We start from the raw sequence: 17741 nt of genomic DNA on the forward strand, positions 1-17741 counted from the left end.
ATATGAAGATAAAAAATAATATTTTTTTATTTATACATTATAAAAAAACTACTATCGTCATTCAAAAACAAAAAAAAATAATAAACGTTTCTTTTTATATTTACATACATATGCATATTTTTATTTTATATTTAAAACTCGTAAAATTTTTTTAATTTTTTTTTTTACTTTATATGTTTAAAACCAAAGAAAATTAATAATAAAATTTGATTTTATACATTTTTAATTTTATATTAAGAACTCGTCAATTGTTCTTCGACTTTTTTTATTTTATATAAAAAAATTACTATCATGTTATTTTTTACTATTTTTTTAATATTTTTATTTTATAATTTATATTAAAAAGCAAACTATACCCTACAATTGCTACTGAATAAAAAATATGTAAATACATACATATGTACATAAAAAATCTAACAGAAACTGCATAAAACGTTAATTGCATTCTATGCGCAAATCATAAATAACCATGAAAAATGAAAGTCTGGCACTACCCTGTAAGCTGATAACTGTGCAATTAAATTGTAAATAAATGCACAGCTGTAGTGAATGTTGCGGGGACTCGGTAAAAAGTGCTAAATTATTTTTGCAAATACGCCATTTATGCGAAACATTCACCAAGACTGCGTTTTATATAATAGACTATAATGTACAAAAGTTCTTTTTGCATAAGAAATACAAATTTGCTAAAATGAATATGTCTAATTGATATTCAAGCGCTAATAATGAAAGTTCTAATGCAAAATAGCCACACACAGAGATACTTACATATGTATTTCAAAATTGATGACAAATTGCGAAATTCCAAGAATATACCGCAGGAGTCCATATACTACATATGTATGTGTGTATGTATGTATGTAGAATAAGCTTGTAGACAAACAACATTTGTGTATGCGCTGCGCAAAAGAACAACATTTCGCTCGTACATACAAAACTTGAGATATCAACAATGTTAGCAAACGCTATAAATTTATTGCGCAGCATTTAAAAAAATTTAAATGATATTTAACGTTATACAGAAATAAATCCAGTTGTTAAATTACTCATTCATATCTTATTTAAGCTATGGCGATTTCCATGAAAAAATAAAATTGCAACGCTGCGTCATCAAGATAAATGCAAGCAAATCTATGCACCTAAATGCACTTCCCGCTCTTGAAGCAAAAAACTGATGCCACAGCTGTAACTGTAAGTTCACAGAAATTGTAATTGGAACGCAGCGGCACCCAGAGAGCAGCGTCTTATTGTACAATTACGCCTACAACACTACAGCCACCCAAAGCGAAATTGCAAATTGACAGCCCACGTCATCGGCAATGTTTTCATTGTTATTGTTGCTGCTGTCTAAATAAATTTGCAAGTGGCTGTAAGCTGGCGGTTTAATGATAGGCTTTTTATCATTATACACATTAAACGTAGTAACAACAAATGGAAGGAATGCGCAAAATAACAGTAACATTCTATATGTGTTTATCTATGCATGTACATATGTATGTATGTATGTACATACATAGGTAAATAAATAATAAAAGTACGTCGAAGTGATAATGTTGGCGCAAAAAATTATTGCTGATGCCATACACGTATAAAAAATTGGTTGTGAGTTTTAGGTGACAGTTATATGACATTACTGTAAAAATAATTGTAATTAATAAAAAAATATATCCAACTTAGTACAAAAAATTAATAATTAATTAAAAAAAAAAAACTTGTAAAACTTGTAATTATAAATAAATTTTCTCGGCAATTAAAAAAAGAATTATAAATAAATTAACTAAAAAAGTAGAATTAATTAAAAAAAATATATTTATTAACACATTTTTTTAATTAATTAAATTTTCCTAATTTTATTTAAAAGTTAAAATTATATTTTTAATTAAATATAATAATTTTTTTAATTAAATAACTATAATATTTTTTTAAATTAATTTACTATAATTATTTTTTTAGATTGCATACGAGATCGAAATTGATTAAGTATCCTATATTCGAAAAAAAAAATCTAGAATGAATATTACTTTTTTCTTTAAATTATCTAATTTAATTAATTAAAAATATTTTTTTGTAAAAATGCATGCAAAAAAATTAATATAATTTAATTTATTCAATGATTGCATTTTCAAAAGGGACAAAGGAAAAAATAAACTTAAAATAGCACCGTTATTTATTACTAGTTATGTATTGACTTATTAAAGATGTCATACTTATGTGAACAATGGCAGGTGAGAAGGAGCAGTAAAACAAAAAATGTACCGGTAACTTTAACAGAACAATGGCCAGACACTGCGTTTATTGGAGTAAGCTGCAGAGATGTTAAAAGTTGCTTTCAAAGACAACTTGAAATTGATTTTATACAATTAATTTTTGATGAAGCGAAATTTCAATGAAATTGTGATTAAAATATTTATATATCTAATGTTTAAAAACATGTATATATTTTGTCAAATAAAAATTCACTTTACCTCTGCTCAATTGTTGTAAAAATCCTTTTTTTGTAGTAAAAAAAAGTAATTAGTAGTGGAGGACAGGTAAGTGTTTTGCAACTTCGATCGTCCTTTCAATGTTGTCCACCTTGTCAAGTGGTTTTTAAATTTATTTTACACTTTTCAAATTTATCAACCAAATAGACGTATTATATTTTTTTCAATTTAGTCAAATACACTTATTTCGAAACGAAATGTTTTTCGCGCCTTTTGCACTCGTCAGGGATAACAATTAAAAAATAGTACGCGCTGCTTGGGCGACAGGAAGCGATTAAACACTCTATTCCCGTTTACTGTCACTTTGACCTTTGCTGGCGTAGTGTTGTCTGAACGAGCGTTTGCCTACCCCGCACAATCTTGGAAGGTAGGTTCGCGTTGCTATTTTTCCTTCTAGAATTTGGCTTTTGCTTAGCCTCTGCCTTTTGTGCTTGTGTTTTTAGCTCACCACAAATGGCTCTACTGGAATTTGCGTTGAATTGTTTTGGATGAAGAGGAGGACGACTTCGGCTTAATAGTAGCGGTTCTTCCCTCTTTTTTCCTCTATTCAACTATTTTTCGTAGTTTTATATTCCAAGCTATTTTGCTGTTAGTTAAATGCCTTTCAAGGTCTCACTCTATGCGCAAAGCAGGTAAAACAACAATATTTAAGTCGACTTTCGTAAATAGACTTGTTGCCGTAAATATTCTTGTGAGTTGTTTTTTGGAATTAAAATTGTCGTACGCGACGTTTATTGATTTTAATATTTGTTTATTCACATTTAGACTTTGCCCACAAAAACTGTTACACAAATTGTGTAATAAGAGTATATTAGCACTGAGTTTCTTCTTTTGTTTATTGTTTGCAAAGTTCCGAATTTTCGTGATTTTTAATGATTTCGTATTGTTTTCAACTCTATGCATGACAACAATTGCTCACAGCTTTTTGTATTTTTTGCTGTGACTTCGCCGGCTAAATTAGCTGGTGTTGTCGCTCAGAAATTATATAGGTAAATCACGTTTCAAATATTTTTAGTTGTGCACGAAATTTAATTGCCTGCGTTGTAAAGGCTATTCACTGAATTTCTGCACTTAAAACAATTTCACGATATTTTTTAGTTGAGTTCTTGCAATTAGTCGAAAGTATTTTTATTTCGACTATTGCGCTTCTTCTTTTTGGTATTTGCACAGAAAACAAATCTTGCACAATTTAATTAAAAAGAGTCCACTTCCAGTTCCAGTTGAGAAAGTACACAATATCGCTGAGGATATATTTTCATTATTTAATGATGATTGCAGGAAAAGCACGAAATTATTGACTCCGCTTTAGTTGGCTGCAGCTATTGTTTGTTCGTTGTTGAACAAAGGGATCCAAAAAAAGTAAATTTCACGTTTATTTTCAAATTTCTTAACACACGCAATTTCTTGCTATTTTATTGTTCAAAAAAATTATGATTATTAACTGGCTTAGAAAAACGCAAAAAAGGACAAAAACTTTGTATTAATTATTTCACGATTTCCGATTTTGATTTGATTTGAGCGCAATATATTCTTTGCGTTGCAGGTTGTGTGGTGGAATGATGTTGACTGTGAATGCCAACGTTGGTTTTAAAATATTTCAGTTGTAGTTGTTGTTATATAATGGTGGTATATTAGCATAACCGCCTCAAAAAAATTCTCTTATGAATTTTTATAATTTTCACAACACCACTCGGGTATACTATATATCTGGCTATAGTTGTAGGTAGTTTGACTGACGAACGTTTCTTGGCAAATTTTGCTACAAGAATTTTTTGACCATCGTCTTTCGCTTTCAAAATGAAATTGAAGTCAGAACGACGCAAAACAAATACCCACGGGTAGAGCGATGATAGCGGTGACAGCTGTTACAGCAACGGCTAAACCACACGACGCATAAACGCGGCGAACAGGCTCAAAGCGTACGAACGAATGAAGAACGTTCATAGAGTGTTTTGTGTCTTTATTACCCCGCCTGAACACGGAAAATCGGCAAATGAGTAGATGAGAGAATAGTGATACTTTTTAGGAGAGCGTTTTTCGACGCGAGTATGATATCTTGTACAAGCGCTGTAATGTACGTGTACTTACATACATATGTATGTATGTATGTTAAAGTATGTCGTAGACTTTCGGTGTTTATTCGGTATGCTACTCTCGTTTAAAAATTACTCTTTAAACAAAAATTGAACAACTTTAAAATTTAGCTTAATTCAATATAAAATATTTTTTGTTTTATGCTCAATGACAGGGTGGCAATGTCATTAAGCTGTTGCTGTTAATGAAATCGAAATATGTTTGTGTAATAGAAACTAGTATGTATGTATGTTCTGCTATAAAACTCCTCAATAATGACTGCTGAATGATTTAAAAGCAAAAAAAAACTAATTATTTATAATTAATTAAAAAAATATATTTTATATATAATTTTTTAGACGCATGATATTTTGAATCCCTTGATCCCACACTGATAACTTGAGCTGATGAGCGAAAAGCAAGGCGTATGGTAAAGGATAGGATTGATGGAAAGAGCAAGGCGGGCTTGCTGCTGTTATCTTTGATTTCTTGAGTATTTCTTCTTCCTTATGTAATACAATAAATATTGACGTTTAATATTTTCTTACAAAAATAATTGTTCAAAATGTGCTGACAAAAGAAAGCGTCTAATCTACATCTCTTAATATAAAAATATAACAAGAAAAAGTCATATTAAGTTAAAAAATTCTAAATAAGCAAAATATAGGCAAGAAACTAACGTTTTTTAACTGAACATTCCCAATATGTAGGTATGCGTAAGGAGTTTGAGAAAAATTTAATTATTGTCAAAAAGAATACTTTTTCTCCTGCCAAACTCAGCAATACTACTCCCATTCAAGTAAATCAAATTTAAAAATTTGAGTACGAGTAAAAAAAATTAAACAAAGAGAGCATTTTCAGTGTGCTCAACAAATTTCCACTCAATTTGCGCGCTCAAAAACTCTTCTACACGCTGCCGGTTCAACTCACGTTGCCCTCTTTAACAACATCGCTCAGCAAATGGCTTTTTTTTTATCAGGGTCTTGGAGCGCTTGCTCTCGCTGCAGCTTTGCCGGCAAACACCAACAAGTTTGGCTTATTACCGTTTTGTTTTGATTTGCATTTTCCTCTACACAAAGAAACAAAACAAATTTAATTGTTTATCTGCAAATGCGCTTTTGAAGTCTGTAATATTTTTTTGCAATTTGTGTTTTGACTTGCACTATTACGAGTTTTATTTGTAAACAAACCTATTTCTCACGCTGCTTCGGCCGTAGTGAATGTGCATAGCGAAATGCATAATATTCGGAGACAGAGCACTTGTGCACAATTTACACAGCCCAGCAGGAAAATCCGACACTTGTGGGACGGACTTTATTTCAGTGCCCAATTTTGTCGGGTTGTGATACATTTAAGGGATATAAGCGTTTGCGCTATGATTTTCAAATATTTTGTTCATTAAAGCGAATGTGTTTTCTCCGTTGCGTCAAAACTAGCCTTATTGTGCGTACCACCTGAAATATCTAAGCTATTTCGGAAAAATTTTGGTTTTTACATTGCTTGTCACAACACTTTGCCATGGTCTAAAAATCAATAAAAAAGGGTATTAAACTTGCCCTATAACGGTATTGTTAATCTAGTAAAAGTGCGACAACTTCCGAGCGTATAATTTTTGTAAAGTTGAGAAGGTGAAGAGAACAATTCGTCTAAATTTTACAGATGGATCACCTAAAAAATTGATATGATACGTAGCCTACTTTTACGTTAAATTTTTATTATATATTTAGAAGAAGAAGAATTGGGAGGTTGGAAACAGCTGAACTACGGACATAGTGTAATTCTAAACAAGTTCACTATTAACAAATCAGACTACATTCTCCCAAAGCTGGATTTCAGTAGACACTTCCAGGTGAGGATACCATCTAGACGAGAATGGAGAAGAGGTTCAATAGTAGAGGAAGATACCACCTCAGTCTATACCGACGGGTCCAAAATGGACTGCGGAGGGGGCACGGGGGTATTCTCCGCTGATCTAGGCATATCTCTCTCTATACGTCTACCGAACTCGGCTAGCATCTTCCAAGCAGAAGTACTAGGCATAGAAAAAGCCTGCGAGGTTCTATTAGAAAACCACGGGAAATATACATAAAGCAACTATATTTACGGACAGCCAGGTGGCCCTCCTGGCATTGTCTTCACCCATGACAAATTCCAGTATAGTTCACAGCTGCAAGAGAGCACTAAGCTCAATAGAAGACAAGCTCCAGCTAAACTTGATCTGGGTTCCCGGACACAGGAACTTTTTCGGTAACGAGAAAGCAGACGAGTTGGCAAAGGCAGGAGCTTTCCTCAATGAATCCGAGGCGGAGCTAATACCAAGCCCGCTAGGATCGATAAAAGGAGAGATCAATAGACAATTTCAGCAAATTGCAAACAACAGGTGGAAAACATTACAAAATGCGTCATAACTAAACAATTATGGCCAACATATGACAGGAAAAGAACAAATGATTTATTAAATAGGTCAAGAAAAAGTATTTACAGAATAACAGCTACCACAACAGGGCACTGGCCATTTGGGGAACATGCCTCCAAAATGGGATTGTCCCTACAACGATATCTGCCGTGGCTGCGGAGTAGCAGGGAACAAGGAAACAATTTTCCACTTTCTCTGCGAATGCCCAGCTCTAGCACAGATCCGACACAAAACACTCGGAATCCACCAAGCACCAAATCTTGAATGGATTTCCACCAAAAGCATATCGGACATAAGTAGTTTCATCGAAACCTCAAAATGGTTTGAGAGAGAAGGTGAAACGTAATAGCAGATACAGGTGGTTCTACGAATAGTGTATCAAAATGGCACATCAAGTGCTAATTGAGCCCGATAGGGCTGCACTCCTACCTACCTACCTAGAAGCAAAGAAGCAACAAAAATTTTGGGTAAAATTAAATTTTTTTAAACGCTGTTATTTTGACAATGTTTGATTATGTTTATCGTAGGTCATTGCTTGGAGAAAAATTTGGTATTGCCTTCAGCTCCTTGAGCGAATTTTGTTTTAACTTTTCGATCAACTGAAAACGGGTTCCACGGAGCGGCACTGTCAGTGTGGGAAACAAAAAAAAAAAAATACACGGAGCCAACTCTGGTGAATACAGATGGTATTTATTGCGTTTTTGGCTTTAAATTCGGTCACAATCGTGGCTCGATGCGATGGTGCATTATCATCGTGAATAGTCCACGAATTGTTTTTCCACTATTCCGATCGTTTTTGACGGATGTTCTTACACAAACGCCTCAAGACGGTCAAATCGAACTCCTTATTGACCGTCTGTACCTCCAAAACAACTTCATGATGCAACAAACTACGAATATCGAATAAAAAACAATGAGCTTCATCTTGATTTTTTAGAGGCTTTGGCGTGGTTTTTTTCAGCTCGTTTTTTCCCCTTTATTCCGATGATTGTCGACTTGTTTGCATGTCAAAGTCATAAATGCATGTCCCTAATCGGCAGTTATAATGCTCTCCATGAATGTGGGATCGGAATTCGCACGATCAAGCATGTCCAAAGAGACTTTACGGTACTCTGTTAGAGAAAAATTCAGCTTTATCGGGACGAGTAGAGCAAGAACGCGTTTCATACCCAAAATATCCACCAGAATCATTCGAACGGCCTCGCGAGAGATATCGAGATCTCTTGCCATCTCTCTAACACTTGCCTGACTATTTGCAAATACCGTTGAAGAGGTCGAAAGTCGTCCAGAACGATGCAAGTCTTCAACGACCTCTCGACCGTCTTTGAAGGCTTTGTACTACTCGTAGGTTTGCGTTTTTGATAAACATTGTGAAAATGGATGAAATCGGATTATAACTCCACTCATTACACATAGCATTTTATGGTCAGAGACATTAAATTTTACACCCGGATATACCAAAGTCCCCCACTGTGTGTATTAATAATGATTTTAGTCCCTTTGCTTATATATGGCTTCCATAAACATACATACCTATGTACATATATACATCGGTCATGAAGACAAATCTTCTAATTAAATTCAAATTTAAGGCTAACACCAACGTATTTACCCTACAGAAACGCTCACCTATTGTATTTGAAAAGATCGTCATAATATTGTAATAATACAAAAATTATTTTTAATTTTTATGATTATTATACCAAAATTAGCTTAAACTCACCAATTATGGAATATTGATAAATTCACTCTACTACTCACATTCGTCAAAGGTACTATATACATACATACATATGTATGTACATACATACATATACTTGTATATGTATATGATTCCTAATGATTGTTGACATGCGATATTAGTTTATCAGTTAACGTTAAACGTAGTATACATACATATTTATTTCGATGCCACTTTACAGTCTAATACTCGCACGCTTGACAGAGAAAGTAAACAAAAACAGTTACTCATATGCATCTGCTGTCATGTTTGTCTGTATTTGTGCGTGCATGCTTGCATTCGAAATAATTGTTGTGCACTTTGTGGCGAAATTCTCAGTGCAATACAAGGCAAAGTGCATTTTATTCATTCATATTTATAATTCCAGAATACAAGTGCATATGTATGAACATAAGTATGTATATAGTACATATATATTCTCAGTGATAATTTCACTTATTTGCAAAGCTCTGATATTGTGAAATCGCCACTTGCAACTCATCATGTACTAGCAATGACATTTTGTGAGGAAATTGATGATTGATAGACAAATATGCAAAATAAGATTCATAGCTTAAAAAAGCTGTTTCGATTTGACAAACTTTGAAGACTAGCGAATCGAACAAAAAACAACTGGTACAAATAAAAACAATTACATAAAGAAAAAATGGGAGGAGTAGCGAGCCAATGCAACAACTGGTACAAATCAAGAGAAATAATATAGGAAAATAGAAACGAAATGACAGTAGTGAATCGAACAAACAACTGGCATAAATAAAAATGTATAGTGAATCAAATATAGAACTCGTAAAAAAATGTGCAGAAAAGGGGAGATCAAAGAGGAGGAGTAGCCAACTGGTATAAATCGAAAAATATATACATATATAGGAAAATAGAAATAAAATAGGATGATTAGCGAATCGAACAAAAAACGGGTATAAATAAAAAATTTATAGAAAAATAGAGATAAAATAGGACAAGTGGATCGATACTAGAACTGGTATAAAAAATGTACAGAAAAGTAGAGATAAAATAAAAGAAGTAGCATATCGAAGAAACAACAGGTCAAAATCGAAAAAAGTAATATAGGAAAATATAAATAAAATGGGAGGATTAGCGAATCGACAAATAACTGGTATAAATAAAAACAATTTTAGGAAATAAAATAAAAGAAGTAGCGTAACGAATAGACAACTAGTATAAATCAAAAAAATTAATATCAGAAAATTGGTATAAATAAACTTTTTTTTTAGAAAATAGAGATCAAATATGAGAAGTAACGAATCGAACAAGGAATTGGAATAAAAAAAACAGTTTATAAAGAAAATAGAGCTAAAACAAGAGTACAGAATTTAACAAGTAACTGGTATAAAAATAAATATAGGAAAGTAGAGATAATATAACGAAATGAACTGGTATAAATCACAACAAAGGGCTTCATTTTGATCGTTCAGCTTGTAAAGATATGAAACTGTCATACACTCACATGGCTCATCCACTTCTGTCATTATCTTTTATAAAATAAACTAAATATACGTCAATCTGTGTCTGTGTTTTTGGGTTCAACTAGTACTTACCTACCATGGATATTATACCACTTTCATGAAAAATGAATAACAATTACATGAAGTTCTTATCTTAAGCAGCTTTATGTAACATTTGATAGAAGCGAAAGCTTTATGAACCTCCAATTCTTTTGCGTCATAGACTGCGAACGAATGTGTAAAATATCATGACACTATACCATAATAATTGCGTGTATGAATATGATATATGAAAATTACAAGCGAATCGGAACATTAGCACTTCGCACTCTAAAATATGTACATTGTAATTTTTTAAAAGCAATGCGGAACATAAATCGGTCAGAAGGCGCGAATGGTTTTCAAATGCATAGGTATCTGCGTCATAAGTATTTTGTACTTTGGGAAAGCGTATGTATTGACAATGTTCTTTTTTGTTGTTCATGGAATTGAAAATTACTAATCAGAAAATGCGCTCAAAGTGCTGACAGCCTTACAAAATTATCAACGGCAACTTTGTAGACGGAATATCTATGAATGAGTGTCAGCCGATAGTCGTTGCAATTTGCAAATAATATTCACAAAGTCAAAAAAAAATTATCTGATAATCATTTACATAATACTTAGGGCAGCGGAACTCATTTATAAATACGCAACAATGGAAACCGACGGCACTGTCGAAGTTAAGACACCCTACTTTTAGTTTGAATACTGAATTTCAATTCAACTTCATCATATACTTTTTTAGAAGCAAACTATAACATTCACATATACATATGTACATAAGTACATGTATAAATTAATAAAAACAACCGTTAGTCAATATTATTCTTTGGTGGAATAAGAAAGGTGAAAGGGGAATAAGAAAGGTGCTGAGAAGAATCAAAACAATATCTGCTGTAGCGATTCGCCAAACATCGCCAAAAGAGAGTAACGAATCGAACATATAAAATCAACTGTTAAAGCAACTGGCAGCACTGTTAAAGAACTATCGTTATTTGGTCAAATCAGTAGTTTGGAAGCACTGAACTCTTCGACAGTTTAGAAAACAAACAAACGAAACTGGACGAATATGAGTATTGACTTACAACTAAAAAAGAATAAATATTTTAAGATTTATATTATTGCGACATAAACAAATTATGAGGAAACTGGTCTAAATATGTATGTACATACATATGTACATATATTAAACTGGTCTAAATATTGTGTAGTGATAACTTGATGACCTCAAATCAGATCTTTCAAAAGACTGCAATAGCCAAAAAACAGGTCTAAATGTATAAAATAGAATTGGTCTAAATATGTATACATTTAGTAAGTATAGAAAAATTGTATAGTGATGATTTAATTATCCCAAAGCAGTTTATTCAAGAGACTGAATTAGTTAAAAAAACTGGTCTAAATATACATATATAGTAAACTGGTCTAAATAAGTATGTAATTGTATAGATAAATTGTGTAATGTTGAATTGATGAACCCAAAAAGTTCTTTCACGAAACTGCAATAGCTAAAAAAACTGGTATAAGTATTTATTATAAAACTGGCCTAAATATGAATACATAAAATTTTATGGTGATGACTTGATACCAAAGCAGTTATTTCAAGAGACTGAAATAATTAAAAATCTGGTCTAAATATGTTAAGTAGAACTGGTCTAAATACGAATGTATATGTAAAATTTATGGCGAAAACTTGATGATCCCAAAACAGTTGTTTCAACACACTGAAATAATCAAAAAACTGGCCTAAATATTTGTAGAAAACTTGGTCTAAGTATATGTATGTAAATGTATAGCAAAATTGTATAGTGATGATTTGATGATCCTAGAGCAATTCTATAGACTGTAGTAGCCAAGAAAACTGCTATAAATATTTATAGTAAAACTGGTCTAAATATGTACACGCTTAACAAAATCTTGCAGTGATGACTTGAACCAAATTGATCACCAAAAAAATGCTTACAAGAAACTGCAATAACCAAGGAAACCTGGCTAAATTTTTTTAGTGATGATTTGATGGTCCCATAGAAAGTCAAGAGACTGCAACAACCAAATATTTTGTTACATATGTTATAAACTTTCTCCATTTGTCAACGTTTTTTAAAGTCAGTAAATTTCTCTATTGAAGGAGATTCTGCTAATTTTTTTTATCGTGCGCATAATATTACAGTCTGTCTGTCTTAGTAGGGTCAGTAGGGTAATCTGGCCTGTTTTTATCACATTTTTTTCATAGAAATTTTTATTCTATAATAGTACTTTTTTACATATCATGAGGTATATAGTAGTGTATAAAAAATTTTTTTCCGAATTTTTTGGAGAAATTGCTGGGTGAATGAGATACGTTTTTTCTCTGGCGGACACGATTTCTCATGTTTGGATCATCTGAAACACAAAAACCCAATTTATTCCTAAAAAGTACGTGAATGGTTATCGTCCCTACTAGAATCATGAAAAAATGTTGATAAAAACAAAAGTAATTAAGTTTTTTTTTAATTTTTACCATGTTTTTCTACATAAATTTTGTCATAACAGTCAATGAATTATAATATAAGTATGTATGTATATAGGGATGATAGCCAGGCGTTTTGTGAACATTAAAAAAAATAAGCAAATCGGTTGAGTAGTTCGACCAGAATTATGTCCGCCAGTTTAAACAAGTGTGTTTTGAGAAAAACGCGTTTTAAGTTTGAGGTGTACTCCGAGCGCGCCGAACGTCGAGCGGTATTATTATTTTTCGGCCTTTTTTGAAACCTTCCAATGGTAAAGTGGGTTTCTACAATAATTCTAAGGGTATAAGGAACAGAAAATGCAAAAAAAAAAACACAAATTGAAAAAAGATTCCCCTACTGACCCCTTTACAATAAAGATAAGACTGGCTAACGCCTTAATAAATTTACTAATATCCCTCAACAATACTAATGCTAATCTGTTGATTTATCTGATGACCAATACTCAGGAACCTTGTGGAAAAAGAAGAATATTCATGAGAGTTTTCATTGATTTAAGCCAAGATTTTCTATAGTGGCGAAACGAACAAACAACTGGTATAAACTAAATATACTGGCATAATTGTAACCAAAATGAATAGTAAGAGATTACTTCACTTTAATGAATTATCGATATAATCTCTTTAATTAAACTCAATGAGATAATATTGATGATGCCTTCATATGTAATTTTAATGATAAGGGAGCAGAGCTCAAACATGCCAAGCCGAACATTGGTGAATTGACGACGCCTAACAAACTATTCTGTGAGCAAAAAATTCCAAGGTAATTTCTAATATTTTTCAATGACAAAATAACAATTAATTAAACCGATTGCATTTATTTCAAATATAAATAGCAAACTTCCGACTTTTCTATAAACACGCATAAAAATGCATCGCTCACTCCGCTCGACCCCATGCCATCTTGAAAGCTTTTCTTTCAGCGCTTCCATCACAATTTGTATATCAACAAATGGTGAATTGTAAACAAAACTAAAGTTTAGCATGTTTACACAAAAGACTGAAGAAATGGAATAAGTAATATATAAGCTAAAAACAAAATATTGCAATGCCCACTGCAAACATAGTATAAATTCACGTGGCAAGTGTACAACAACGCAAGCTTTCAATTCAGCAACTGAAAAGTTTTCATTTGTGTTGGCACGTTGCGAATATAGAGTTATGAATAATAAATAAATTGCATTGCACAATAACAAAAACAATATGGTAGGTATGTGTTCTATTGATAATCAAACAAGAATAGCAAAACGTAAACAAACCGAGTATCACCGAGTGCACGGACAAGGATACATACATACACACATACCCACATAAATAATATAAGTCATTTTGAAAAGCGCAATGCCATTTGTGTGTACTTTTAATGCACATACTTATAAACATACATACATATGTATGTATGTATATTACTAATATGTAGAGTGGCACTGATAATAGCGCCATTACTTAGTAATGCATAAATATATAAGTATGTATGTCAGAGAAGTGGGAGTAATACAAATAGAGATAAATAATGTTAATCAAATATCTTCAAATTACGAAAATTAAGTCATATGCATTTAGCCTATATTTTTATATTCTCGCAAAATATTGCTACAGAGTATAGTGGTTTTGTTCACTTGAATGATTGAACTAATCAAGATGGCTAACTGTTACTAGAGTGAAACCTAAGGTATCTTGCTGCAATTTGGTATACGTGTTTTATAGAATAAAATAATGAATAAAGCCTTGCAAATAGTCTCTTAAGGTATGCAATTTCAAGTCTAAAAATAGTCGAAATCGGACCATCATTTTTCAAGCTCCAGATCACAATCAACCTCAATCTGAGAGACATTCGGACATCTCTTGCTAATAGCAATAGGTGAACCCCCGATCCATATACCTGATAGAAGGATTTGAAACATTTCCGGATGACTTCATATCATATATCGGTCAACCTTTGACGTTTCTTTTTCTACTAATAATATGTTATGATACCAAAACTGGATAATATCTGACCAATATTAGTCCTAGTTGCTTGGTACCGTATATATCGGTTACTATGTAAGACATCTTAGCAAAGTTAAGGGAAGGTAAATATTTACGGCTTATCCTGGATAGGAAGCTTTCGTGGAAACCGAATATCGGAGAGAGAGCAAAAAGAGCAACGATTGCCCTATACTGCTGTAGAAGAGGTATTTGCAAAAGGTGGAATCTCTCACCGAAAGTAGTCCTCTGGCTCTACGGTACCATAGTCAAGCTCATTATGTTTTATGGAGTCTTTATGTGATGAATGGCTCTAGAGCAGACCATACTTGCAAAGAAATTCGAGAGCGTTCAAATGGCGGCACTCATCAGCATGTGTGCTGCACTAGGGTCCACTCCAACCATGGCACTCAACGCCATCTTGCACACAGTGCCCTTAGACATAGGTGTATGGCTGCGAAAGTTGCTATCAGACTCAGACTCAGATTATGATCTAAGTTCTTAAAAGAAGACGTATCTAAACATTCAGATATCCCCACACACTTCGAATTCATACCGGATCACTTGGATCATGGAGTCGCCAAACCGAACTCTGACGGCTGCTTCTCTGCCCATATACCGAATCTTTCCTTAGCCAGAATAAAGCCGATATACTGACTTCCGACTTTCAAAAAAGGTCAAAATGTGTGATATTTTACTGAAATTAAGTGGATACTTTTTCTTAAACATTGGCATTGGCTCATAACTTTAATATAATGACTGGAGGGAGACTAATTACAGGAAAGTTTTACCTAAAGAAGCCTTGGAAGGTTTTATATATTATGTATTTTGATTTCCCATGAAGAATGTAAGCTTCAGGCGACTGTATTCCAAATTATTTTAGAGTTTAGCATAACAAAGAAAGAGATACTTTTAGCTGTGAATCCCATATCCCATAATTGTTTGATATTTTGTAGATTTATTGAAAACACGTTCAAATTTTGTATGTGATTTTTCATAAAATACAATTTTTTTAACAAAGAGGAAATATGACTTACATATGTATATAATTTGGATTAAGTGGCCCAGAATGTAACCGGAAATTATTCTTTGGGAAATTTTAATATTAGAGACCTTTATATACTTATTTTAGTTTGGAAAGTGCTTTTTCGCCTCAAGACAATGACTCCCATTGGCCACACAAATTATCCTCAGCAATAAAGTCAAGACTCTCATCAGTGAGGTTCAGAACCAAGGTTCACATTAACACTTTGCTCAATAATGATAAATAGTAGTCCTTGCTTGACTTATGTTAGGCCATGAACACCAACCATGTGTTCCCAGAGACAACAAATTAGAAATCAGTTTCAGTGAGCGTAGTTTTGATTGTAATAATTTCGAAAATACTTGAGTGATATGTGGAACCGGAATTTATAAAGTGCCCAAGGATCCCACTGATTAATTATTATCATAATGACAAATGACTTGAAAGCTTTCTTCAACGTTATCATATAGGGAAGCGAAAAAATGGCAAATGCAGTTAGCTCAAGTAAAGCATATTTAAGCCGCATACTTATATACATTTATGTATACACATATACTAAGTAGAAAGGTGATAAAAATGTAAACAAACATTGACTGCGACACTTCAAGTGTGAAGTGCTCATATACACACATACTTACACAGAAGTATGTAATACTCGCACACACTCGAACAACGAAATTGACTTGTTGTACAAGTAAGTATAATAAAAATGCATTCTTACGGGCATGACAATTAAAATTTGCAATGGTTTTACTGTAGGTTAGGTTAGTTGTCATTAGCGAATGCGTAAAGCGCTGACAGGGAGGGAGTGGCGCGCATAAATATATAGTATGTAGGTGGTCGCTAATTGCGGAAGCACACCGTCAATGGCGGACTGAAAGTCCGGAAGACCTTTGCCGGAGCCTGATTAAGCGTAAGTAAGTTGGAGTCATAAATAATAAGTTCGGTAAACAAGAAGTTTGTATTTCAATTATCGATTTGTGCAAAGTAAATATATTTAATTTTTTACCGACCACTTACCTTTGGCTTTGGTGGACATGATTTTATATAGGTGGAGTTGATGCCGCTCGAGAATGATGGAATACTGACTTTAACACTTATGGAATATGATTGCTTTGTACTATAGATTTGAACACACATTTCGTTGGACCTGAGATTCTTAGCCGCTGAACGGCTGCCGAAATTAATTTCAACTTAAAAATGAATTCATTTGGAACTTTTTAAATGACTAAACACTAAGAGAATTCAAATTCTCGTCTATTACTAAAGCACATTAAAGATATGACAGACACGTAAGATATGAGATCTGAAAAGAAAAAAATAAAAATAATTAATTAAATTAAAAAAAACAATAAAAAACAAAAAAAATTCTTTAATATTGGTAGCACTGCGATAGTACATTTCACAGGTGCAATCCTTTTAGCATTAAAAGGTATAAAAAAAATCTTAGTCTTGATTTAATTCGGTCAGTTTCTATGACAGCTATTTGCTATAGTAATCTGATCTTCACAATTTGTTCGGAGGTCATAGCGCTGCTTTGGGAATAATCAAATTATGTGAAGATATCTTGTCAAATAAGAAGGATTTCCATGCAAAGACTTCAGTTTGATTGGCCATTTTGTATGACAGCTACATGCTATAATGAGCAGATCGGAACAAAATGTTCGGAGTTTGTATCATTGTCTTGTATAATAATCCATACCAAATTTCATGAAAATATCTTGCTAATAAAAAAAGGATGGAGTCATGTGTAGAAGTTCACGCAAGTGAGGAAAGTTCTCCGATCGCCATTCACTTTGGTGTGGCCAGAAACGATTCTTTTACATATGACTCAAGCAGCTCACGACTTCCGGTCTTTAACCAAGTATCCTCTGGGTAGCCTAAGAACATCCGTTCGAAGGCGAGCTAAAGTGAGAAGGCGAAACATCCCAATAGGGTTGTGCGCTGGGTTTGGGACCCGCCACGTAAAAAGCTCACCCTAATGAAAAACTACCAACAGCCTCGGATGAGAAACCCCCTTTTGAT

General features: G+C 33.0%; 1 protein-coding gene across 2 annotated transcripts in view; it reads right to left on the bottom strand.

Annotated features, from left to right (window-relative positions):
- The window catches only part of LOC120776071 (myc protein), a 57511-nt gene extending 40493 nt beyond the window's left edge, over positions 1-17018 (bottom strand). Inside the window, exon 1 of one of the 2 annotated variants that reach the window (XM_040106540.1) lies at positions 16737-17018. The gene's annotated coding sequence lies outside the window, so the exon portion shown is untranslated. Of the gene's footprint in view, positions 1-2465; positions 4398-16736 lie in introns of those variants that run through there. The other variant, XM_040106541.1, reaches the window with a different exon arrangement.
- Between the last annotated feature and the right edge of the window lie 723 nt (positions 17019-17741).

Source organism: Bactrocera tryoni, chromosome 4 (assembly GCF_016617805.1).
Source record: "Bactrocera tryoni isolate S06 chromosome 4, CSIRO_BtryS06_freeze2, whole genome shotgun sequence".
NCBI lineage: Eukaryota > Metazoa > Arthropoda > Insecta > Diptera > Tephritidae > Bactrocera > Bactrocera tryoni.